The following is a 25584-nucleotide window of genomic DNA, read 5'->3' on the forward strand; positions in this document are numbered from 1 at the left end:
GAGCTTTAAAAATTAAAAGATTGCTAGAATTTGCAGCTGAAAACTAGAGTTGGTCATGTGATAATTTTTAAATTAAACATAAAAAATAATGCAGTGATGAGAAAGACCTTGATATCTTCTAGTTTAGAAATGTCAAGAGCACAGGATTTAAATAAAATAATTGCACTCAAAAAAAGCCTTAAAGTTGATATAATTCAATACAAATCAAACAGATACCAAGTGTATTGTGTTTTATCAAGAAGGACAAAAATGCCTCAAGTTGTCCAGGCTTTATATAAAGAGTTATGATTTGCTGAGAAGATGTGACTATGTCTGGGTGAACCAAACTTCTTACAGGCAATTCCATCAATGCAGAATTAGTGAAAATTTTGTGGTGGACATAGCGAGCCTGGCAGTGAGGCAAGATACCAGAAATGCCAATAAACAGATATGTTGGTTTAATATGTGAACAATATGAAAAAAATACATTTGATGATTTGAAACAATCTTTATTTCCATTCCAGCTAGGGAAGCATGGAACAATTCCTTGATGTTTTGCAAGAAAATAGCACCCATCATAACAGACCCCCACCACCCGGGTCATCAGGAAGAAGGTACAGAAGCCTTAGGATGCACACCACCATGTTCAGTAACAGTTATTACCCCTCACTCATTTGGCTCTTGAACCAAAGGGGTAACTTCACTCAACTACACTTGTCCCATCATTGAAAGGTTCCCACAACCTATGGACTTACTTTCAAGGATTTTTTATTTAATATTCTCGATATTTATTGCTTATTTATCTATCTATCCATTTATTTATTTATTTATTTATTTTAAATTTATTTTTGTAACTGCACAGCTTGTTTTTTGCACACTGATTGAACACCCAAGTTGGTGCAGTTTTTCATTGAATTTGTTATGTTATTATGGATTTATCAAGAATACCCACAAGAAAATGAATCTTAGGGTTCTCTACGGTGATATGCTGTGCCTATAAAAAGTATTCACCCTCCTTGGAAGTTTTCATATTTTATTGTTTTACAACATTGAATCATAGTGGTAATAATTTGCTTTTTTTGATACCGATCAACAGAAAAAAGACATCTCTACAAAGTGATCTAAATTAATTACAAAGATAATAGACAAAATAATTGATTGCATAAGTATTCATTCCCCCCCCCCCACCTTATGACACAGCAATTCCTCAGTTGTGCAGCCAATTGGTATTAGAATTCACATAATTAGTTAAATGGAGAGCACCGTGTGCAGTCGAGGTGTTTCAATTGATTGTAGTAAAAATACACCTGTACGGTATCTGGTAAGGCAGTATCCTGCCAAAAACTATACCATGTAGTTTTTTGAACACTCCAAACAACTCTGTGAAAAGGTTATTGAAAAGCACAAGTCAGGAGATGGATAGAAGAAAATTTCCAGGTCACTGAATATCCCTTGGAGTACAGTTAAGTCAATCATCAAAGAAATGGAAAGAATATGGCACAGCTGTAAATCTGCCTAGAGCAGGCTGTCCTCAAAAACTGAATTACCATGCAAGAAGGGGACGAATGAGGGAGGCCACCAAGAGACCTATGACAACTTTGGAGGAGTTACAAGCTTCAATGGCTGAGATGGGAGAGACTGTGCGTACAACAACTATTGCCTGGGTGCTTTACCAGTCACAGCTTTATGGGAGAGTGGCAAAGAGAAAGCCACTGTTGGAAAAAAAACTCACTTGAAATCTTAGCTAGAGTTTGCCAGAAGGCATGTGCGAGACTCTTAAATCTAGAAGAAGGTTCTATGGTCTGATGAAACCAAAATTGAACTTTTTGGCCATTGACTAAACACACATATCATCAAAAACACACCATCCCTACTGTAAGCACAATGGGGGCTACATCATGCTGTATGATGCTTCACTGCAGCATGCTTGTGAAGGCAGAGGGTAAAATGAATGCACCAAAAATACAAAGAAATCCTAGAGGAAAGCATGATGCAGTTTGCAAGAGAACTGTGACTTGGAAAAAGATTTGTTTTCCGGCAAGACAATGATCCCAAGCATAAAGCCAAAGCTACATAGGAATGGCTTAAAAACAACAAAGTTAATATCCAGGACTGGCCAAGTAAGATCCAGACCTCAATCCAAATGAGAATTTGTGGCTACACTTGAAAAGGGCTGTTCACTCACGATCCCTGTTCACTCTGACCAAGCTTGAGCAGTTTTGTAAAGAATGGGGAAAGTCACATCCATTTACCAGATGTGCAAAACTGAGAGAGGTCTATCCACAGACTCAAGGCTGTAATTGCTGCCAAAGGTACATTTACAAAATACTGACTTGACGGGGTGAGTAATTATGCAATCAATTATTTTGTGTTTTATACTTGTAATTAATTTAGACCAATTGGTAGAAATTAATTTTCACTTTGATACTGCCGATCAGCGTTAAAAAAGCCAAATTATATCCACTGTGATTTAATGTTGTAGAACAAAACATGAAAACTTCCAAGGTGGGTGAGTACTGTACTTATACGCACTGTGTGTGTATATTGATACTAAATGTGCTTTGAACTTGATTTGAAATACATAGTTGAGTGTCAATGTAATTTTTGAGGGAAAGCTGGATAAGGTTCAATGATGAATATAAAAGGTGATTGTGTGATTATTGTGAAGAAGAAAGAAAACAAGTGAATACTGAGTCCTCAGAAACTCTGGTATAAATGGAAAATTTATCACTTCAAAAACTTTGAATAATTTGGAAGCAAACCTAATAGTTCTGAATATAACCATGGTCAAAATGCAATTGGTATTGAACTACATTGTGTAAGATGTAATCTGAAAAGTATTTGACTAATAAGTCAAATACAAACTTTACACACAACACACACAAAATGCAGGTGGAACACAGCAGGCCAGGCAGCATCTATAAGGAGAAGCACTGTCGACGTTTCGGGCCGAGATCCTTCGTCAGGACAAACTTTACACAGGTGTGTTGGAGAACAAAATTAAAGAGACAAAAATGTAGGAGAAAAGTCACCATAGGTTGCTGGTCTTATTAAAAACCACACTAGTAATAACAGTGTAGTTCCTTTTGCATAAGGAAACATTGAGACAAAACAGCACCTTCCGTTGCTTTGGAAAAATACAGATTTAGGACAATAGAATTGTGTTTCATATTCTTTATATGTGAAATCAAGTGGTTTTCCAAGAGAGAGGGAAAAAAAACCTGAGAGAAAATGAAGTTAAGACAGACTGTGTAGGAGGAGGTAACTGCGCATATTAAATAATACTCATTGAAAATCATCTGTTTTCTTAAACTTTAACTGTTTGTGATTGAATGTCAATGCAAGATAAAATTACCAGACTTAGCTCTGCTGCCCATCTTGAATACCAATGGCCTAAGAAGATTTGAAAGTTTATAACAGAGTCCCAACAATCTCCTGATTTAGTAACCTGGGTTACATGTCATTCCAACCCTCAAAATGTATCTATCTTTAAGTCTTCTAGAACTTCCGATACCTTTTTCCAATGCCTTGTTAATGAGAGGTCAGTGGAGAATGGCCAGACCAGTTCAAGCTGACAGAAATATGACAGTAATCCAAATAACCATGTGTTACAACAGTGGTATGCAGAAGAGCATCTCTGAACGTACAGCATATTGAATCTTGAAGTGAATGGCTATAGCAGCAGACCATCATCATACGCTCGGTCTTCACTTTATTTGGTACAGGAGGTATCCAATAAAGTGGCCACTGAGTGTAGATGAGAAGTATTCATTTACCTTTACTCTTGTTTAGTGGAAATGACATTAGACAATGTTGAATCTTGAATCAACATCCTTTTACAAATTGCTACTATAATCTCTATTGTGCCTTACTCTTTCTCTGGTAACTCTCTTGCCCCTTGTATCCTTACAATGTATTTAGGGATTTCCCTGAATTTTATCCACTTGTTACTTTTGCCCACTCTTAGCCATCCTAACTTTTAAGCATTACTCAACATTTGCTATATACTTGCATGATCTTGCCTGTTTCCAGTTCTCTGAAGCCTTTTTTTTCATTTACCCAATCCTTGATATCTCGAAATCCAAGTTTGGTCTTTCATTCCTTTAGGAATATTGGTCCTCAGCTGTATTTAGATCATTTTGTTTGACTTTTGTTGATCATGTATAATCCTATTTTCTGTTCATTGTCCATTTTTGCTACTTCCTGGGTTCACTGGTTGAAATCGATCTGCAATTCAGGACCTTGTACTTTGGCCCACTCTCAATGTTCTCCATTCCAACCTTAAAACTGCCCACTATCCTGAAATGCTCTCCCTCCATTTCCTGCATTTGCTTGGCTTCATTCCCAGTGATTGAATTCAGTCCTCTTTTGCTAGAAGTATCATTTATGTACTGGATCAAAAATCTGTCCTGTGGGCCCTTTTAAAACCTGGTCTTTCTAAGCCTTTTACAATAAGACAATTATAGACAACAGTGTGGTGTAATAGTCTATTATTATTCCCTATTATTTTTATGCTTCTCTATGATTTGCCTACATGTATTCTCCCACTGACTGTTTGGAGGCCTTTAATTTATCCAGAGGTGCTATCTTCTTTTTGTTTCTAAACTCCACCAAAGAGACTTCATTCAAACAACCTTCACAGACATCCTCCTCACTGGAATATTGGACTATTTGATTAATTTTGCCAAACTGCCATCTCTCTTGAATCATCTCCATTCCACCAGAATGTTCTAGACTCTGAAATGTTGAGTTACCTGTCCTGCCTGTCCTTTAATCATGTCTCTGTGAAAGTAACAACATCATAGTCCGATGTGCTAAACAATGCTCTTAATTCGTCCACCCAGCTCATCACACTTGTCATATCATATTCCATCCACTAATCTTCCACATTATCTGCAAAATAGTTGGATGAGTTTACATGCTCTATACCTTTTTCCTTCTGCAAATTCTGTCCTCACTGGAACAGAACCTTGTGCGAAGTGCACACACTGCTAATGTTCTGGGGATCTTAGCAGTGCAGCTGAAATGCACTATCAGCATTCCAGTGATATTTTCAATGACAATTTGATGCCGATCAGGCTCATGGATTTCATTCCTGATGTTTTCAGGAGGAATTTGGGAGGATGAGAGCATCACATTGACTTCCTAGAATCTTGTCTACATTTATATAATAAATTTTGAGGTTGGATATTTTCAGTTTATTGATGGTAATGGAAGCTCATGTCATTGACAAGTAACTCTGGGGGTTTCAGCTGCTGTGTCTCATCATATGGCTGTTTTTCTACAGGAAGCTAGATAGATGCAGACCTGCTCATTCTAACTAGTGTCATTATGAGAACGCTGACATAATTGGGAGCTTTGGCAAACAAGATGTCAAACTTAAGCATTTGTATATTCCCAATTCTGAAGTTAAGTAAATGTATCCAAATTAAATGAAGTTCATTGTGTTTGAATCTCTGATAAAACTTGTCCATCAAGTGCATTTGTGTACGTATTTCATTTCTAGCAGAAACTAACTCCCTGAACCTCATCGGACACCTCAGACACTAGTTTATAAAAGGTTAAGTCTCCCCCCTATAGTCACCATAGCCTTTGTGAAACTGCAAAACTCTGTCCTTGGATAACCCCAGGAGCAACACAACTACAGGCAGCAAACCACTACAGTTGCTGATGGCCATTTTTGTTTGCATTGAAGATCCAACTTAAGCAGCATTTGCCCTTAGGCTCTGTATTTCCTGCAATTGTCACTCTCTCATCCTATTTTGGAGGCAACAGCTTGGTTTTGCATCTGCAGCTGAACTTACTCGCCATCACTGGAGGCACAATTTTTTTTGAGGAATCTGAGAGTCACAGGGGAACGCTTATTTCCAATTTCCCCGTAAGTGGCTTTTCACCTCATCTGGAGTCACATGTTGTCCAGATGAGGTAAGAATGGCAGATTACTTCCTCTGAGGGATACAATTGAACAGGCTGTGTTTTTGCAACTATTCAGTAATTTTGTAATCATCATTACCAATGATTATAAAATTACAGATTGATGACAACTTAAATCCAACAACTACCATGGTGGATTTGAACTCCGGTGACTGTCAATCCAGATCGCTACAAGTCCAGAAATTTAACCACAGCACCTTGAAGCGTTCCATTGGTTGGTATCAACCATGGATGTTGCATCCTTATTGTCTGTCAGGTGCTCAAGCTAGGGCACTGAGATAGCAAGCTGTTTCCCATGGCTCCTCCTCTCCTAGCAGCTGATGAATACAATGGAGCAGCAGAGATCAATACAGTTTTGCACCAGCGGCATTGCAGGAGTTGCCGGTTAGCATTGAGCTCAACATAGGGCTGCCTTAGGGATTCCAGATCTGGATTTTTCCTTGGGGTTTACTCCCGAAGCCTGCCTCATGAGTGAGTATAGCCACATGGCAGTGGAGGTTTGAGATCAGAGTTACTGTTCTCCTAGATGAGCTGCCAAACATGCTGATGAGTGCCAATCCTCAAAGCAACACGTTTTAAGGGGCCCTTTCCCCTTCTCCTGTCAGTAAAAACGGTTCAGCTGGACTTAGTAGCAAAGCCACATGTGATAGCCTGGAACCTTCATGGTTGGCAGAGGCTAACTGAGGCACACACAACTGGGAAATTATCCCCACTATCCCTTCCCCTGGTTATTACAATCATAAGGAAACGACCATAGCATTGCTACTCTATGGAAGGTACTTGAAGCTGCATCAATGCTAATCTGGCAGATCAAAGCTTCAGAATTCAGAACAATCAACAATATTCCACTTCACACAAGTAGACTGGAAAACAGCAGTATGTAGTAAATAAAAACAACATTATTACGTTGCCAAGATTCCAATTTCACAATTTCTCATTTTGCTACAATATTGATTTTCAGAAAGCGGAGGGGTCCTTAAATGGAACCCATATTAACTATACGGTAACATTGACCTAAAAGGCAATACGCTCCACTTTAAGGATGTATGTACACAGACTTGTGTGCTGCAATAAAATGTAGAATATAAATCGGGGATTATTTGACAAAACACTCAGAATTCCAGAAGTACCAATTCCCAATCCCGTAAACTCAGAGATTAAAATGAACCCTAAAGATTTTCATATCAGAACTAACGGTAGACCATTAAGAAGAAGATGACACTAAAACTTTCAAATTGTTCTAGGCAGATGCTGAAGACCCTCCTTCTTGATACTCAGTTCCACGTGTTACAAGTTAGGGGGAGTCAAATAAATGCAAATGTTCCATTTCCCCCCCACCCACTGACCACAATATCACTATATCACAATAAGAATCAGCTGGCTTTGAAGATCATGAAGTGATCATGAAGATCATTTCAGGAAATGAAAAGTGAAGAAGCAAAGCAAATCACAAGCTAATTACATCATGCTAACATGTCAAATTTATTTTGTTATAGCAAAATTACAGTAAATTTCAACCCTATACAGCAAACCCTCAAAACATTTCATGGCCCTAAATGCATGTAACACTTCACTTGAGAGTTTGTCATTGGGGTCCTGCAGAATCCCAATGTACAGTGGAATTTTGGTTCGCTTTGGGGTAATGTCAGATTTGCTTCTCTTGAGGCAACTCATGTTTCAAGTCTAACTCAATTACAAAGCAGACTTCAACTGACACTGACATGAAAAGAAAATCATGGATTAAAGGATTCAAGTGAAAACACAAAGAAATGCAATAGTCCCAATAAACAGTTCTCTTCATCAAAGTCATTCATAGTAAATATCATTCCTCTACCTACATTGATCCATAGTCTCCTTACACTTCCTCTGGAGGGCAGTCCAGGATAGGTTTCTTACCTCTGAGTCAGAGCATCACGTGCTTTCCCTATTGGGGTTGGGTGTAGGTGAAAGATAAAAACAACCTAGTGCAGTGATTAACTTGCACTAAGTAGGTTTCAGATCTGTTCCAGAATTTTCTTCATAGTGAAGTGCAGAGATATCATTAAATGCAACATGTCTATAAATGGCAGTATATACTGGCTTTCTTCATTTGTCCCATTCACTGAGTACCAAAGATTTGGACGAGTATATTTAAAGCCTTTATTGTTTTATGTCAAACATCTTCAGCTTTATTCAAAAGGCTTCACTGCAATTTAAAGAGTCAGCAGTTTGACTGGATGGAAAGAATGCATTTGCTTGCAAGTTGCTTCAGAATTACCTGTAAAGATTCAGTCAGCACACTATTTTCATATGTAAGAAAACAATCCGGTCAATATTTTCTTGAAGCTTGAAATGTAAATAAACAGCCTCATCACCAACATTGACTGCAGCCTTGTGAGCCACAGTACATCCACTGACAGTTACTGACAAAACTAATGGTTTCACATGATTGCAATTCATGTAAATCTTACTTTTTTGCCGTGATGAGTGTTCTGCACAAATTTTGTCAACTCCTTTCCTCTCTTGGAAAGCTTCCAATACCTTGATAAAGTGGCCGTTATTTACTTGTATGCCTTGGAAGTGAATCCCAGCAGATTATTTGACTGAGGTATCTTCCATTAATCACCATTGTTGACAAATACATTTGGGGGGGGGGGGGAAGGGGAAGATCACTGCATAGCAGTTAGGAGCCAGGAACCTTTATTCTAACTCAAAGACATCACAATGAATTATAAAAGAGGTATGCTGAAACCTGATCTTCCCCTAGTTTCTGCACCTCAGCTGCCACAGCCATAACTGTTTTTAACTTGTGTTGTTAAAAGCTATTTAATTACTGGTCTGTACAGTAACTAGTTTTGCCTTCAGGCCTTACTTTTCAAGCCTGGGAAATGAAAAGCTGCCAGGATCCCAGTTCCTGATCACCATCCAACAACCCTGCCAAAAAAATGCATGTTGTCTGATATCAGCCAAATATAGAATAGGGATCACCATCAAAGCCCAGTGGTTAACCAGTCATCGGATATTCACTGTCAAGACTCACATATTACTTAAGCCCAGTCAATAAATGCAGGCTTCTCATATCTGTCATCAACAAGGACTGCTGTCTCTGAAGAAAAATGGGAGAAAATAATTGAAATATAAATTTTAGGTCTTCTGTCTTCATACTGTCCCGCTTGCTTGGCGCAATAATATCAGTGTCAGACTCCGGAGCAAAGGTTCCCGAGTTCGAATCCGAGTCGGGTTGAATGTTGAGCTAGCAACTCGGCCTTGTAAAAACAATAGCTTTCTACAGAAACACCGTTATGATGGTGCTCTGATAACTCCACTGCCGAGTTAAGGGCTATTCTTCTACTTCTGTCTTCATGCTGTACACCATTCATTTTATAGCTGAGTTGTCAGAGACAAAAATATATAATTTTTTTCAGACCTTCCCTGATTTTCCCACTGCCAGTTTCCCCATTACATTCTCCTACTGAGTGAATAATTTGACAACATATATATCTTGAGAACCACCATCTTACCTGCATGTGGTACAATGTGTTATTGGCAGAGTGCCACGATTTTCCTTTCAAGGCCTTGAAGCTTCTTGCCTTATTGCACCTGTGCCAATTCACAAGTTTGAAAATCTATGGCAAATTGCCAGCTTTTTAGGAAAATCACAACTGAAATTATTTTTCAGATCTATGAGTGAAGAATTACTATCAACTAATAGGTTATGACTGATGTGGGAATATCAAGTTGGTGCTGGATCCCAAGAGAAGGTATTTGTAGAATGCCTACGAGATAGTTTTTTGTGGTTGAGCCTGCTGGAGAAAAGGCAATTCTGAATTGGGTGTTGAAATAGATTTGATTAGGGAGTTTAAGGTGAAGGAATCCTTCAGAGGCAGTGATCATGATATGATAGAATTCATCTTGCAGTTTGATAGGGAAAAGCTAAAATCAGATGTATCAACATTATAGTGGAGTAAAGGGAATTATTGAGGCATGAGAGAGGAGTTGGCCAAGTTGATTGAGAAGGGATACTAACAGGGTTGATGGCAGAACAGCAAAGCCTGGAGTTTCTGGGAGAAATTCTGAAGAAGCAGGATAGATACATTCCAGAGAAGATATATTCAAAAGTGAGGGTGAGGAATCTGAGTCAGGTTTAATATCACCGGCATATGTCATGAAATTTGTTGTCTTGGTGGCAGCAGTACAATGCAACACATAATAATAGAAAAAACTGAATTACAGAAACTATATATATTAAATAGTTAAATAAGTAGTGCAAAAATAGAAATGGAAAAGTAGTGAGTAAGTGTTCATGGGTTCAATGTCCATTCAGAAATCAGACAGCAGAGGGGAAGAAACTTTTCCTGAATCATTGAATGCATGCCTTCAGGCTCCTGTACCTCCTTCCTGAAAGTAACAATGAGAAGAGGGCATGACCTGAGTGATGGGGGTCCTTAACGACAGACGCCGCCTTTTTGAAGATGTTCTGGATACAATGGAGGCAGTGCCCATGATGGAGCTGACTAAGTTTACAACTCTCTGCAGCTTATTTCAATCCTGCACTGTAGCCCAGCCCCCGTATACCAATATTGATGCAGCCAGTTAGAATGCTCCCCACAGTACATCTGTAGAAATTGTGAGTGTGTTTTGTGACATACCAGATCTCAAACTCCTAGCTGCTGTTGTCTTCTTTGTAGCTGCATTGATATGTTAGGTCCAGATTAGATTCTCAGAGATATTGATACCTAGGAACTTGAAACTACTCACTCTTTCCAGTTCTGATCCCTCGATGATCCCTCTACTTCTGTTCCCTTGCCTTACCCTTTCTGAAGTCACAATCAGTTCTTTGGTCTTACTGATGTTGAGTGCAAGGTTGTTGTTATGACAGCACTCAACTAGCAGATCAATCTTGCTCCTGTATGCCTCTTATCACCATCTGAAATGCTGCCAACAGTAGTCGTACTGTCTGCAAATTTATAGATTGCATTTGAGTTGTGCCCAGCCACACAGTCATGGATGTAGAGAAAGAGTAGAGCAGTGGGCTAAGCACACATCTCTGAGGCGTGACTGTGTTGATTATCAGTGAGGTGGAAATGTTATTTCTCATCCATGGAAGACAAAGGAAGTCAAAGACAACATAAAAGCAAAAGCCAGGGCTTATAATATCAAAAAAAATTATTTGGAAGATAGAGGGTTTGAAAACCAACAGAAGACAACAAAAAGCAGTAAGAAAGAAATGAAGTATAGACCATAAGAACATGGGAATTCCGCCATTCGGCCCATCAATACAGCGATTTCTTCATGGCTGATTCACTTCTCATTCACTCCTCATACAATAAGCTTTGAAACGTATAAAATTCTAAAGGGATTGAACAGGCTAAATGCAGGAAGATTGTTCCAATGTTGGGGAAGTCCAGAATGAGGGGTCACAGTTTAAAGATAAAGGTCCTTTAAGGATAAAGGACCTTTTAGGACCGAGATGAGGAAAAACTTCTTCACACAGAGAGTGGTGAATCTGTGGAATTCTCTGCCACAGGAAACAGTTGAGGCCGGTTCATTGGCTATATTTAAGAGGAAGTTAGATATGGCCCTTGTGGCTAAAGGGATCAGGGGGTATGGAGAGAAAGCAGGTACAGGGTTCTGAGTTGGATGATCAGCCATGATCACACTGAATGGCGGTGCAGGCTCGAAGGGCTGAATGGCCTACTCCTGCACCTATTTTCTATGTTTCTATGTTTCCCTCTCAACCCCATTCTCCTGCCTCCTCCCCGACTAATCAAGTAACTATCAACCTCCGCTTCAAGTACACCCAATGACCTGACCTCCACAGCCACCTGTGGCAACACATTCCACAGATTCACCACCCACTGGCTAAAGAAATTCCTTCTCATCTTCATTCTAAATGGACATCCCTCGATTCTGAGGCTGTGTCCTCTGATCCTAGATTCCACCTCTAGGAGAGGAAGCATCCTCTCCACATCCACTTTATCTAGGCCTTTCAACATTCAATAGATTTCAATGTGATCCTTCCTCATTCTTCTAAATTCTATTGAGTAAAGGTCCAGAGCCATCAATCTCTCCTCATACAATAAGCTTTCCATTCCCAGAATCATTCGTGTGAACATCCTCTGAAATTCCCCAATGGCAACACATCCTACTTAAATTAGAAGCCCAAAACTGCTCACAAAACTCCAAGTGGGGCCTCACCAGTGCCTTAAAAAGCCTTAGCATTACATCCCTTCCTCTTATATTCTAGTCCTCTCGAAATGAATGGTAACATTGCATTTGCCTTCCTCACCACCAACTCAACCTGCAAATTACCCTTTAGTAAATCCTATTTGCTATTGCTTGCATGGTGGGTGGTGGGGGTTGATTTTGCTGGCTGGGGGGAGGGTAGATGCTTTTGCTGCTTCTTTTGCGTGGGGGGGAGGAGGGCTTTGGGATTCTAATGTTTTCTGTCATTCATTCTTAAAGGTTTTAATCCTGTTTTGTTAATGTCTGCGAAGAGTAAGGATTTCAGGTTGTATACTGTATACATTCTCTGATATTAAATTGAACCATTGAACTATCCTATACAAGGACACCCAAGTCCCTTTGGACCTCACATTTTCTTCCTGTTTAGAATATAGTAAATGCTTTTATTTCCTTCTACCAAAGAGCATGACCATATATTTCCCGAAACTGTATTCCATTTGCCACTTCTTTGCCCATTCTCCTGCTCTGTCCAGATTCTTCTGCTGCCTTCCTCAGCACAACCTGACCCTCCATAGCCTGCAAACATAGCCACAAAGCCATCAATTCCATCATCTAAATCACTGACATACAATGTAACAAGAAGTAGTACCTATACTGACCCCTGTGGAACACCACTAGCAGACATCCCACCGCTCCCGGAAGCTCTGGGAGTCTCCTGCATATTGATAGCAGCTCCCTGATGCCCACAAATTATATACAATATCCCAGAAATAGATTTTTTTGAGAGGGAGAGGGAGAGCAAGACCAAGAGGGAGCATCCTGATTGGTCTCTCTTCGTGTTAAGTAGACCTATCACTTTTCTCTGTGGGCGGGCTTTACAGTCAACCTCAAAAATAATGACAGTGTTGCTCACTGCACTGTTTGCAACAGAGACTTTTCTATTGCCCATGGTGGGTTAAATGTAAAAGATATGTTGAGGTGAGTTTAACAGGTATCATTTATTCATTAGCATAGCTAATGTTATTTAAACTAGATGCTAAGGAGCTACTCTATTGATGTCCTTTGTGATGAGGCTAAACTCCCTGTAGACTTGCTTAAAGTTGCAATAGAATAAAAAAATGACTCCATGATAATATAAGTACATATTTTAATGTCACATTTTCTGCATATACCTAACTTGGTTTACAGATTAGACAAAATCACTATAAACAAAGTATTACACACACCCTTGGAGTTCACCAGGGGTTGGGATATGGGGTTGCAGGGGTTTTTAAAAGCTTCCTAATTCTCTAACTAATTTTTACTCTGTTATATGCCCTCTCTTTTGCTTTGACTTCCCTTGTCAGCCACGGTCACATCATCCTACCCTTAGAATACTTCATCTTTGGGATCTATCTAGCCTGTGCTTCCAAATTGCTCCCAGAAATTCCTGCCACTGCTGCTCCGTTGTTGTCCCTGCTAGGGTTTCCTTCCAATCACAGCTCCTCCCTAGTGCCTCTGTAATACAAAGGTAAGCTAGCCAATATTTTGGCCAATATTTTTAAAAAGATACCAAAATTTTTAAAAAGATACATAAAGAGTAAAAGGGAGGTGAAAATTATGTTGGAGAGGTAGTAATGGGGGACAAAGAAATGGAGAATGAACTCAAATATTTTGTGTCAGTCTTCACTATGGAAGGCACCAGCAGTAAGCAAGAAATTGGAGAATGTAGTCACTATTTCAAAGGAGAAGGTCTGAAGGTAAACAAGTCACCTGGACCAGATGGAGTACACCCCAGGGTTCTGCAAGAGATAGCGAAGGAGATTGTGGAGGCATTAGTAGTGACTTTTTAAGAATCACCAGGTTCTGGAGGACCAGTAAATTGCAAATGTCACTATACAATTTAAGAAGGAGGGGAAGGAAAAGGCCAGGAAATTTTAGGCCACTTAGCCTGACTTCGGTGATTGGAAAGATGTTGGAGACCATTCTGAGGGATTGTCAGGCCTGCACACGTAAGCACATCCCAGTCTCCACCCAGCTAACAGGAAATCACCTGCAGCTGATTTAAATCCAGTTCTCATCCAAAGCCCTCGTTCACTCAGACAAACCAGCCGGTCTCAACCAGTTGTTGCTAACCTTCAGTTACTTCTTTGTCTGACCAGGGCCACCACTAACTGGGACAATAAAACCACTACTTGCAATAAATATGAGGTATTCACTGTTGAGCTGGGGCTAGGTTTTCGAACACCAAGGAGGTGGAGGCGAGGCAGTGGCGGGGATACTTCATGTGTGTCAAGGCTCAGTCTTAGCGCTGGATTACACTGTGTAATTCAGGACTCTCGCAGTGGAGTGCAGATAGAATGTGGAAGCGCTGCTGGTCCATTACCATCATGGCCTCTCAAAGCACTTGAAGGATGAGCTGTCTACCTGGGATATGCCCACTGACCTAGCAAACTTCATCACTCTGGCCTTCTGTATTGACCAGTGTCTTCTGGAACAACCCTGCAGATCTCTAGCCAGCATCCCAGTTTCATTCCCAAAACATTTCAGGCTGCAGGACCCTCATCAGCAATGCCTCCAGAACCCACCCGAGTGCCGGTGGAGAAGCAACTTGTGTGCTTGCTGTGGAGCAGCTGATCACCCACGCATCTAATGCACACTGCATCTGGGAAAATGGCACCACCAGGTAGACACAAGTGGCCTACTATCTGGTAAGCTTCCCCCCCCCCCCAGCCCCTCATTCTAGCACAGACTCTGTCCTCCTTAACACTTCGATAGCTCTACGTGCACAGGAGGCTCTGATGGATTCTGGCAGAGCAGGCAACTTTCTGGAGCAGACTCTGTGAGCAACTTGGACTCCCTACCAGGCCTAACTCTCACCCCTTCTACATCCCAGCCATTGGTGTCTGGGATGGTCAGAGCGTGCATGAGGCCCATGCACTTAACTATCAGACAGTTCTGTGAATCAATCCAATTCCTCCTTATTGACTCACCCACCATGAGTTACCTCTGACCCTCCTCTCACAACCGTCACTTTTCCTGTTCATCCAGCTCACAGATGAATTGGGCAATCAACTGCCTGCAACCTCAGTGGACCTCACCACATAAAATCCGTGGAGACCCTCCATCTCACCAAACTCCGACAGGAGTACCATGACTTAGCCATTGCGTTTAGTAAAAGAGAAGTCAGCACCCTGCCACCTTACAGACCACATGCCTGCGCAATCGACCTCCTCCCAGGCACCACCTCCCCATGAGGTCGTCTGTTCTCCCCTTTCTCCCCTGAAACACAAGCTATGAACGTCTACTTCACCAAAGCATTACAGTACATTCAACCATCCCAGTCTCCAGCTGGTATAGGATTCTCCATCTATAAACGTGCTGACAACACAACCATTGTTGGTAGAATCTCAGGTGGTGACGAGAGGGCATACAGGAGAGAGATATGCCAACTAGTGGAGTGGTGCCACAGCCAACAACCTGGCACTCAATGTCAGTAAGACGAAAGAGCTGATTGTGGACTTCAGGAAGGGTAAGACGAAGTAACACATACCAATCCTCATAGAGGGATCAGAAGTGGAGAGAGTGAGCAGCTTCAAGTTCGTGGGTGTCAGGATCTCTGAGGATCTAACCTGGTCCCAACATATCAATGTATTGTAGTTATAAAGAAAGCAAGACAGTGGCTATACTTTATTAGGAGATTGAAGAGATTAGGCATGTCAACAAATACACTCAAAAACTTCTATAGTTGTACTGTGGGGAGCATTCTGACAAGCTGCATCACTGTTTGGTATGGAGTGGCTACTGCACAGGACCGAAAGAAGCTGCAGAAGGTTGTAAATCTAGTCAGTTCCTTCTTGGGCACTAGCCTACAAACTACCCAGGACATCTTTGGAGAGTGGTGTCTCAGAAAGGCAGCATCCATTATTAAGGACCTCCAGCACCCAGGGCATGTCCTTTGCTCACAGTTACCATCAGGCAGGAGATACAGAAGCCTAAAGACACACACTCAGTGATTCAGGAACAGCTGCTTCCTCTCTGCCATCCAATTCCTAAATGAACATTGAAGCTTTGGACACTACCTCACTTTTTTAATATACAGTATTTCTGTTTTTGTACATTCTTTTAGATCTATTCAATGTATATAATTGATTTACTTGTTTATTTATTATTACATTTTATGTTTTTTTTTCTCTCTCTCTGCTATATTATGTATTGCATTGAACTGCTGCTGCTAAGTTAACAAATTTCACGTCACATGCCAGTGATAATAAACCTGATTCTGATTCTTTGTCAAGGAAAAACCATGTGAGTCTTCTTTGACTACTGTGGGCTCAACAAAATTGCCATTAAGAACTGCTACTGTCCCGCCCCCTTGACAAATTGTGCATTTCAAATATTTCATGCGTTTCATCTTGGACCTATCTGGATTGCCTGGGGAGAATATGCCATTAGGCTTGCACAGGTGGGCTCCACCTAGCTAATAGGAATCACCTGCTGCTCATTTCCAATTCATCACTTGTGGCCTATTTAACCCCAGCCCTTATTCACTCATATGTACAACCTGGTCTCAAACAGTTGCTTCTAGTCTTTGTGTAAGGGGTAATCTTGTCTGACAAATAACAAGCAAAATAGACAAATGAGAGTCAGTGGATGTGGTGTATCTGGATTTTCAGAAGTCCTTTGACAAGGTACCATGTATAAGGTTACTAAACAAGATAAGAACCCTTGGTCTTACCAGAAAGTTATTAGTATGGATAGAAGATTGGCTGGTTGACTATCAAGAGTCAGAGTGGGAATAAAGGGGACCCTCACTGGGTGGTTGCTGGTGACAAGTGGTGTTCTGCAGGGGTCACTGTTAGGACTGTTTCTTTTCATGTTGTATGTCAATGATTTGGATGATGGCTTTATGACCAAATTTGCAGATGATACAAAGATAGATGGAGGGGCAGGTAGGTGTTGAAGGACTAGGAGAATGGGTAATGAAGTAGGAGATTGGATACAATGTAGGGATGTGTGTAGTCATACATTTTGGTAGAAGGAATAAAGGTGTAGACTATTGTCTAAATGAAAAACAAATTCAGAAATTGGGAGCAAAGGGACTCCCTAAATGTGAACTTGCAAGTTGAGCTGGCTGTAAAGAAAGCAAAAGGTTTCATTTTGAGGGAGCTAGAATATTAAAAAAACAAGGATGTTTTATAAAGCTAAGGCTTTATAAGGCATTGATCAGACTGCACTTTGAGTATGGTGAGCAGTTTTGGGCCCCTTCTTTAAGAAAGGATGTACTGGTGTTGGAGATGGTCCAGAGGAGGTTTTCAAGAATGATCTTGAGAATGAATATGTTAATAAATGAGTATTGGATAGCTTTGGGCCTGTATTTGCTTGAGTTTTGAAAAATTTGAGGGGGCATCTTATTGAAACCTAGCCAATGTTGAAGGGCCTAGCTGGAATAAATGTGGGGAGGATGTTTCCTCTAGTTGGGAATCTAGGACCAAAGGGCACAGACTCAATATAAGAATGTTCCTTCAGAATAGATGAGGAATTTTTTTAACCAGTAGGTGGTGATTCTGTGGAATTAATTGCCCCAAATAGCTATGGAGTGTAATCAATGGGTAAATTTAAAGTGACGGTTGATAGGTTCTTGATTAGTAAAGGTGGCAGAGTGGACCTGATGGGCTGATGGCCTAATTCTGCTCCAATGTTTTATGATCTCATTCACCAAATTGACCAGTGCCACCAAATCTGAGAAGCTGACTACAAGCCTGAATTTGTCAGTATTTGTGAAACTTGGTCTTTCTGTGTCGAGTTCTGTGATGTTGGTGCTTCTATTGTACATGCAATAAACTTGGGAATTGTACTCTCAGTACATGTTGAGGGTAGCTGAAACCTGATCTACAGGTTAGATTGAAATATTCAAAGTGAGACAAGTTATCAATTGCATGACTTTGGGTGGGGGGGAGAACTAGATTTGATTATTGATTGGACATTTAAAATTAAGCATTGTGTAGAAACAATTATCAGGGTAATTTTATTTTATAATGGGTACGTAGGCTGTGTGTACAAGGTGACAGGTACTTCGGTAAGAATGATGAGGATGATTGAGCATTCTGGTCTGATCAGGTTAGTAAGCCATATTTTTATAATGATTCAGATGTGCCGGCGTTGATGACGGTCCAGAGGAGGTTCCTGAGAATAATCTTGAGAATGAAAATGTTAATGGATGAGGGTCATTGGGTGGCTCTGATTAAGTTTATTTAAGGACCCTCAATCCATGAGTTCTAGGTTTGGGAGCACTGAACTCCCTTCGCTTTATTTCATAGTTGAACCTTTTACTACTTAGAACACAATGAATTGGAAGAAGGAAAATTGGATTAAAGGTGTTGCCCTTATAAAATAGACATTAAATACGGGAAGTGCCTGAGCCTAGAATGTAATTGAACTAGTGATGCTTTTTTCCTGCCTCTGCTTCTGAATGGACTGTGGAGTAATACAGTGAATGTTTCTGTGATTGAAGCATTGCTAAAGGAAATAAATCCCTGTTTGAGCACGGAGTAAACGGAAAGAGGCTTGGCAGCAGGACAAAAGCAAAATGAAAAAAAAGTACAATAAATGGACAATTTAGTTGAGCTTTATGGTCCCTGTATTCTGATAAACTTAATGTGTTTTCTTTGCAATAGTTAACAGCTCCTTGAATTTGTAAGTTAGGTGATTAGTGTACATAACCCCTTAAAAATCAAGGACATTTGGATACACACCTGTACTTGTGTTTTCACAGATCTTGGTCTGGCTAATGCTGAGTGCATTCTGGAAATCAAGGAGGGTTTGCCAAGTCTTTGGAGGTTTCTGTGGATTTTCAAAATGTTTGAACTATATCTGTGTGGGTGTGCAACAGCATCTAGGTTCATTTGGTTATTTACTCAAGGTCAATACCAAACAAATTTTAAGTGCATTCTATGACCACTTAGCATTTATCAGCTACTTTAGGTTGGATGTACTTTCCAAATGAACCAATTCCTGATCTACATGTTTTAAAATTTTTTTTAGATGTTTTTCCTCTTTGGGAATAATAAAGGTGCAGTTTTGATTTTTCACTTCCCCTCCTGAACATGGCAACTGATTAAAAATTGTCATCTTTGCATTTGACTGGTAAGAATGGTGGGATTATTTCCTACAGAGAAAGTATTCAATGAATGAATGAAATTAAGAAAAAGGCTAAATATGGAATAAAATGAAATAAAAATTGGAAAATTTCCAAAGCTGGCAACATTCCTAAGAGGGATTGTAGCAGTTGTGGATTTATATTGCCAGGATTTAATATAACATTGGAGGCCATGTTCCTACCAACTGGGGGGAGAAAATCTATTTGGGTTAATCCTGATTCCCAGTTCAGTCTGTAACCCTTTAGGTGACAAAATTTTAAATTGTTATCTGGGTACTTTGTAAATATCATTGAAGTTCCTCCCTCCAATATCTCTTGCAGTGAGATCTAGACATCATTCTTTTGGTGAAAAACATTCTTCCAATATCCTTGGTTACCTTGTATCTTGGTTTTTAATTACTTTCTGTTTTGGAAAATGTAGTATATGCTTTCAATTATCCTGTGGAGGACTTGCATAATTTTATCAATGTCATTTAAATCTCCCCTCAAAAGTAGGCAGGTTGCAGCCTTAATAAAATCTCTTAAAACATTTCTCACTTCCCCATATTAAGATTGTTCTTTATAAATTCTTTTTTATAATTTTATTCTTTATTTGTTCACCGATTTCAGCTCAACATTCAACATGATCATTCTTCAGATGCTGTTGGGTAAGCTGCCCTCATTGGGACTCAACACCCCTCTCTGTACCTGTATCTTGACTTCTTTACAGGAAGAGCCTAGTCAGTCCACGTTAGCAACAATATCTCAAGGTCCATGCTGAGCACTGGTACCCACCCATCCCCCGGACTATGCACTCAGCCCACTGCTGACTAATGACTGCACTGTCAGATCCAGTTCAAAATGCATCATCAAGTTCACTGATACAACAACAGTTGGCCTCATCTGCAACAATAAGTCAGCATACAGAAAGGCGGTGGAGAGGCTTATCAAATGGTGTGAGAACAATAACCTGAGTCTCAGTGTGGACAAGGCGAGATGCTTGTGGACTTCAGGAAGGCACAGTTCAACCACTCTCCACTGCACATCAATGGCTCTGCCATGGAGAGCGAGGAGCACAAAGTTCCTGGGTCTGTGCATAATGGACAATCTAACCTGGGCCCATGATACTCATTAATCAAAAAGGCAGAACAGTGTCTACACTTTCTCAGGAGATTGAGGCATGCAAGGCTCCCCATCCCCATTTTAAATCTTCCTGCAGAAGCACTATTGCGAATATCCTCTCTGGCTGCATCGCTGTGTGAGCAGAAGCTACAAGGCATTGGATCGCAAAATTGTACCAAGGACAGTAAAAACTGCCAGGTCGATCACTGAGGTATCCATTCCCTTACTTCCCCCGCCCCCCCCCCCCCCAGTTGTGACGTTTACCAGCAGAAATGTAGACAAAGGGTCCAAAGCAGTTTTGAGGATCCCTACCACGTATCCCACAATCTCCTTGACCCCCTGTCAGGAAGGAGGTAGAGGAGATCAGGACTAGGACTGCCAGACTAGGTAACAACTAGTAAAAATACACTGCCATCACGGAGGTCTCATCACTGGGACAGCAAGCTGTTTACTTGTACTGCACACTTAATAAGCATTTTGAATTGTATTTTATTAACTTGTGGTAATTTTTTTTAGGTGTTGGGATATATGTATTATGAGTGCACTGTGGTCTAGAGGAATGTTTCATTTGGTTGTACTGTATATACGCAGTCAGTTGTTCTTCATGTGATCAGAACAACACAGATGTCTAGCTATGTCCTGATTTGTGTTCCAGTGTGAACTCCCTGCTTTTATACTCTATGTATTGGCTGTTGCATGTAAATGTCCCACTTGCCACCTTAATCCTTTTCACATGACCTCCAGGAACGTATATGGTCATAACATTTAGCAGGATTAAGGCCATGTAACCCCTCTAGCTGCTCTGCCATTCAATGACTAATCTGATTTTGGCTTCAGCTCTTTTTTTAACCCTTTCCCCATAATCTGTTGAATCTCATAAATAAAAAAAAATCAGCCCCAAAGCGCTCTTTCAGGCAGATAAAGCCAAAGATTAGAAATCAAATAGCAATTCGTCTCCCTCTTACTGGAGAGACAAGAGACTGCAGGTGCTGGAAGTCCACGGCCATAAAAAGATCTGGAGGATTAAGTGAGTCGGGTATCCTTTTATGAAAGGAAATGGACAGTTGATGTTTCGGGTCAAGACCCTTCACCTGGTCCAGTTTAGCTGAGCTCCTCCAGCTCCTTTTCATGCTTTCCATTGTTATCTTGTTGTGAAACATTGCCTTCTAGTTGATTTTCCCCTACAAAGTGAAACATTCTCTTAGCATCTAACATCTAAAATATACTCTAAGGTCCATTGGATATTCTCTTGTTCTTCTTTATCCATCTGCAGAATAAATTCTATATCGCTTTCACTTAACCAATCTAATGCTATCTTTGCTTTATTCATTTACAGGTGGAGGTTGTCGCTGGAAGACTAAACTTTATCAGACATCAGTTACTTTTCTCAAGATATTAAGACACTCCCTTAAACTGTTAAAGTCCTCTCAATATATGTTGATTCCCACAGTTTTTTTTAAGGTAATCCTACAGCAAGTAGCTTGTACTTTTCTTCCTTGGTGTCCGGCACAATTTCATATAATCTTTGAGCTTCTGGCTTTTCACATTCTTCAGCAGTGGACAAGGTAAAGTGGATTGTTGAAAGCAATGTCAAAGCGGGTGTTAACTTGTTGGTTATCACCTCTTTGATCCAGTGAGCCTTGTATGTATGGTTATTTATTCTTTGCAAGGCTCATCAAATGAGTGCTGTACACCATTTTGTGTCACTCCACATGACTGAAGGCACAGGAGCATAGAAATGCTGCCCTCTGATTTTAGAACATCAATGACTGCTACATCTATCTTTTTATACATATTTGTGACTATAAATTGATTAACTTTTCCTTAAGAAATATCAAGTGTTCAGGAAATTGTTTTAGCAATACACATTTTAGCATCTGCAGATTTTCTCTTGTTTAGGAAATTTTATTTGTAAAGATGTTTACAATTTTTAAATTTCAAAAACAGGCTTTATGTATACCAAGAAGAAATGAAAACATTTTTCTATGCTTGGTGCCATTTAGTCAATAAATTTAGTAAAGTTAATATTTTTTTTCTGAAACAAACCATAGCACCATTGCCACTCATGGCTCCCTGGGATTATATACCCTTTCAATGTATGAGGGACTTCCCCATAATCTCTAGGCAAATTTTGCACACAATCTGCAAAAAGGTGGATGAACATTGCCTCCCTTAAGTTTTGAAGTCCCAAAAAGGGGCCAGTTTTGGTAGTCTTTCAGTTGGTGACTTCTGGGTAACCTGCATCACCTTTAGGGAACCCAAGTAAATTTATTGACTAAATGGCACCAAGCATAGAAAAGATGTTTTCGTTTCTTCTTGGTATACATAAATTCTGTTTTTGAAATTTAAAAATCCTTCCTTAGCCAATGAGCAACTTGGTTTCTTCTGCAAAGCTGATGCAAGTGATAAGGTCAGTTAAGTTGGTATGCTTACTTTCTTTCAATTTGTTTTTCTAATTAGACCATAAGACATAGGAACAGAATTAGGCCATTCAGCCTATTATGTCTGCTTTGCCATTTCATCATGGCTGATCCACTTCCCTCTCAACCCCATTCTCCTGCCTTCTCCCCATAACCTATCAACCTCTGCCTTAAATGCACATAGTGACTTGGCCTCCACAGGTGCCTGTGGCAACAAATTCTACAATTCACCACCCTCTGGCTTAAGAATTTCATCTGCTCTAAATGGACATCCTTCTATTTTGAGGCTGTACCCTCTGATCCAAGACTCCCCCCATCAAAGGAAACATCCTCTTCACATCCAATCCATCTAGGTTTTTCAACATTTGATAGATTTTGGTAAGATCCCTCATTCTTCTAAATTACAGTGAGTACAAGCCCAGAGCCCTCAATTGCTGCTCATATGATAACCCTTTCATTCTCAGAATTCTCATGAACCTCCTCTGAACCCCCTAATATTAGTATATCCTTTTTCAAATAAGGGCCCCCAAACTGCTCAATATTCAAAGTGCGGTATCACAGGTGCCTTATGCAGCCTCAGAAATTAATGCTAACATTGCCTTGCTCACCTCTGATTCAACATGAAAATTAACCCTTGGGGATTCCTGCACAAGGCCTCTTTGCCCATTTTCTTAATCTGTCATTCCACAATTTCTCTGCTTCCTCAGCACTACCTGCTCTCTATCCATCTTTCTATCATCTGCAGACATGGTCACAAAGCCAAGTTCATCCAAATCATTGATCTACAACGTAAAAAGAAGCAGTCCCACCACAGACCCCAACTAAACGACTCCAGTTACCGGCAGCCAATCCAAAAAAGGATCCCTTTATTCCCACTCCTGACAATCAGTCTATGCTCTGTCTATGTTAGTATCTTTCCTGTAATACCCTGGGCTCTTATTCTGTTTGCATTTTCATGTGTGGCACCTTCCCAAAGGCCTTCTGAAAATCCAACTACAGAACATCCACCTATTCTCCTTTGTCTATCCTGCTTGTTATTTCCTCAAAGAATTCCAACAGATTTATCAGGCAAAATTTTCTCTTAAGGAAACCAATGTTGACTTTGGACTATTTTGTCATGTGCCTCCAAGTACCCGAAAACCATATCTTTAACAATCGACTCCAATATCTTCCCAAACAGGTCAGGCTAAGTGGTCTAATTTCCTTTCTTCTTATTCCGTCCCTTCTTGAAGAGTGGTTTGACATTTGCAATTTCCAAGTCCTCCTGAATCATGCCAGACTTATTGATTCTTAAAAGATCATTGCTAATGTTTCTGCAGTCTCTTTAGCGACCTCTTTTAGAACCCTGGGGTGTAGTCCATCTGGTCCAGGTGACTTGCCTACCTTCAGACCTTTCAGTTTCCAAGCACCATTTCCCTAGTCATAGCAACTGCACTCACATCTGTCCCTTAACACACACAAACTTCTGGCATACTGCTAGTGTCTTCCACAGTGAAGACTGGTGCAAAATACTTATTCAGTTCATCCACCATTTCCTTGTCCCCCATTGCATTCTCTCCTTATAATTCTTGTATTCCTTTTTAAATATGTTATTCTGGTATTGGTAGTTCAAGGTCCCCTTAGGGATATACTATAACTGTTAAAAGATGGCTCAACTGTTTGGGTGTGGCCTTTTTCCTGGGTCAGATGGACTATTCTCATTTTAAATTGAAGCATGAAGAAAGGGAAATTACTGGGAACATTCCAGTAGGCAGCATTTGCGGAAAGAGAGACAGAGGCCAGAGCATCCTTGACACTTGTCAAGAGTTTTTAGCGTCTTTTTTATTTCAGATTTGTTTTTTATTGTCATAATCAAGTGGAAATTTGTTTTCTTTAGTGGAATGAAAGATAATCTATTTCTAATGTCACACTTGCTCTTGGCTCACATAGTATGAATCAGGAACAGAAGTAGACACCACACACTACATAATTTTAGATTAGTGGTAAGGAGTAACTGCTTCAGAATAAAGGTTTACCTTACCAAGGTTCCACACACTGAAGGGAAAATCTTTGTTTCTTTATTCTCCCCCTTCAACAGGTATTGGATTAGCAGTATCATTGTAATCTTGACCTGAGAATCACAAATCTATAGCACATTACAGGTCCTTTGGCCCACAATGTTCTGCCAACCACATAAACCTGCTCTAGAAACTGCCTTGAATTTCTCTACCACACAGCCCTCTATTTTTTTTCCAAGCTCCATGCACCTATCTAAGAGTCTCTTAAAGACCCTAATGTATCTGCCTCTAACGCCATTGCTGGCAGTGCATTCCACGCACCCACCACTCTGGGGGGGGGGGGGGGGAAAGCTTAACTCTGACATCCCCTTGTACCCTATTCCAAGCACCTTAAAACTATGCCCCCTGGTCTAAGCCATCTGCCGCTTCATCAGAAAAATCAAATGTGAAATCTTTAATTCCATCATAATTAGCAGCAAGTTCTACCATTTAATAACAGCATGATTGGTCCCACTTATCTTGGCTCTGTACAGCTGTATGTATGCTTTCACATCACTTATGAAGTATCTATCTCTGCCTTAAAATGTTAAAAAGATGTTGCTTACACTAGTCATCAAGGAAGAGTTCTACACTTTTACAATCATCAGAAGAATGATTTGTTAAAATCTTTTCAGAGCACTGAAAAGTCGATCTTATTTTTTTGAAACTTAAAAATATGCACAAGCATTCTAATACAATCAGGGCATCTTTATTTACATTCATTGTGTCATGAAGTTAATACATTCAATTTTTGAAGCACCATTTCCACTCATGACCTCTGCATTATACACCAATCAAGAATGAGGCGTAA

At 40.2% G+C, this 25584-nt stretch overlaps 1 protein-coding gene across 1 annotated transcript in view; it reads right to left on the reverse strand.

Annotated features, from left to right (window-relative positions):
* Nucleotides 1-25584, reverse strand: part of LOC132378526 (uncharacterized) — a 377364-nt gene that overhangs the window by 30742 nt on the left and 321038 nt on the right. The gene's annotated exons all lie outside the window — the stretch shown is intronic.

This window comes from Hypanus sabinus, chromosome 20 (genome assembly GCF_030144855.1).
Source record: "Hypanus sabinus isolate sHypSab1 chromosome 20, sHypSab1.hap1, whole genome shotgun sequence".
Lineage (NCBI taxonomy): Eukaryota > Metazoa > Chordata > Chondrichthyes > Myliobatiformes > Dasyatidae > Hypanus > Hypanus sabinus.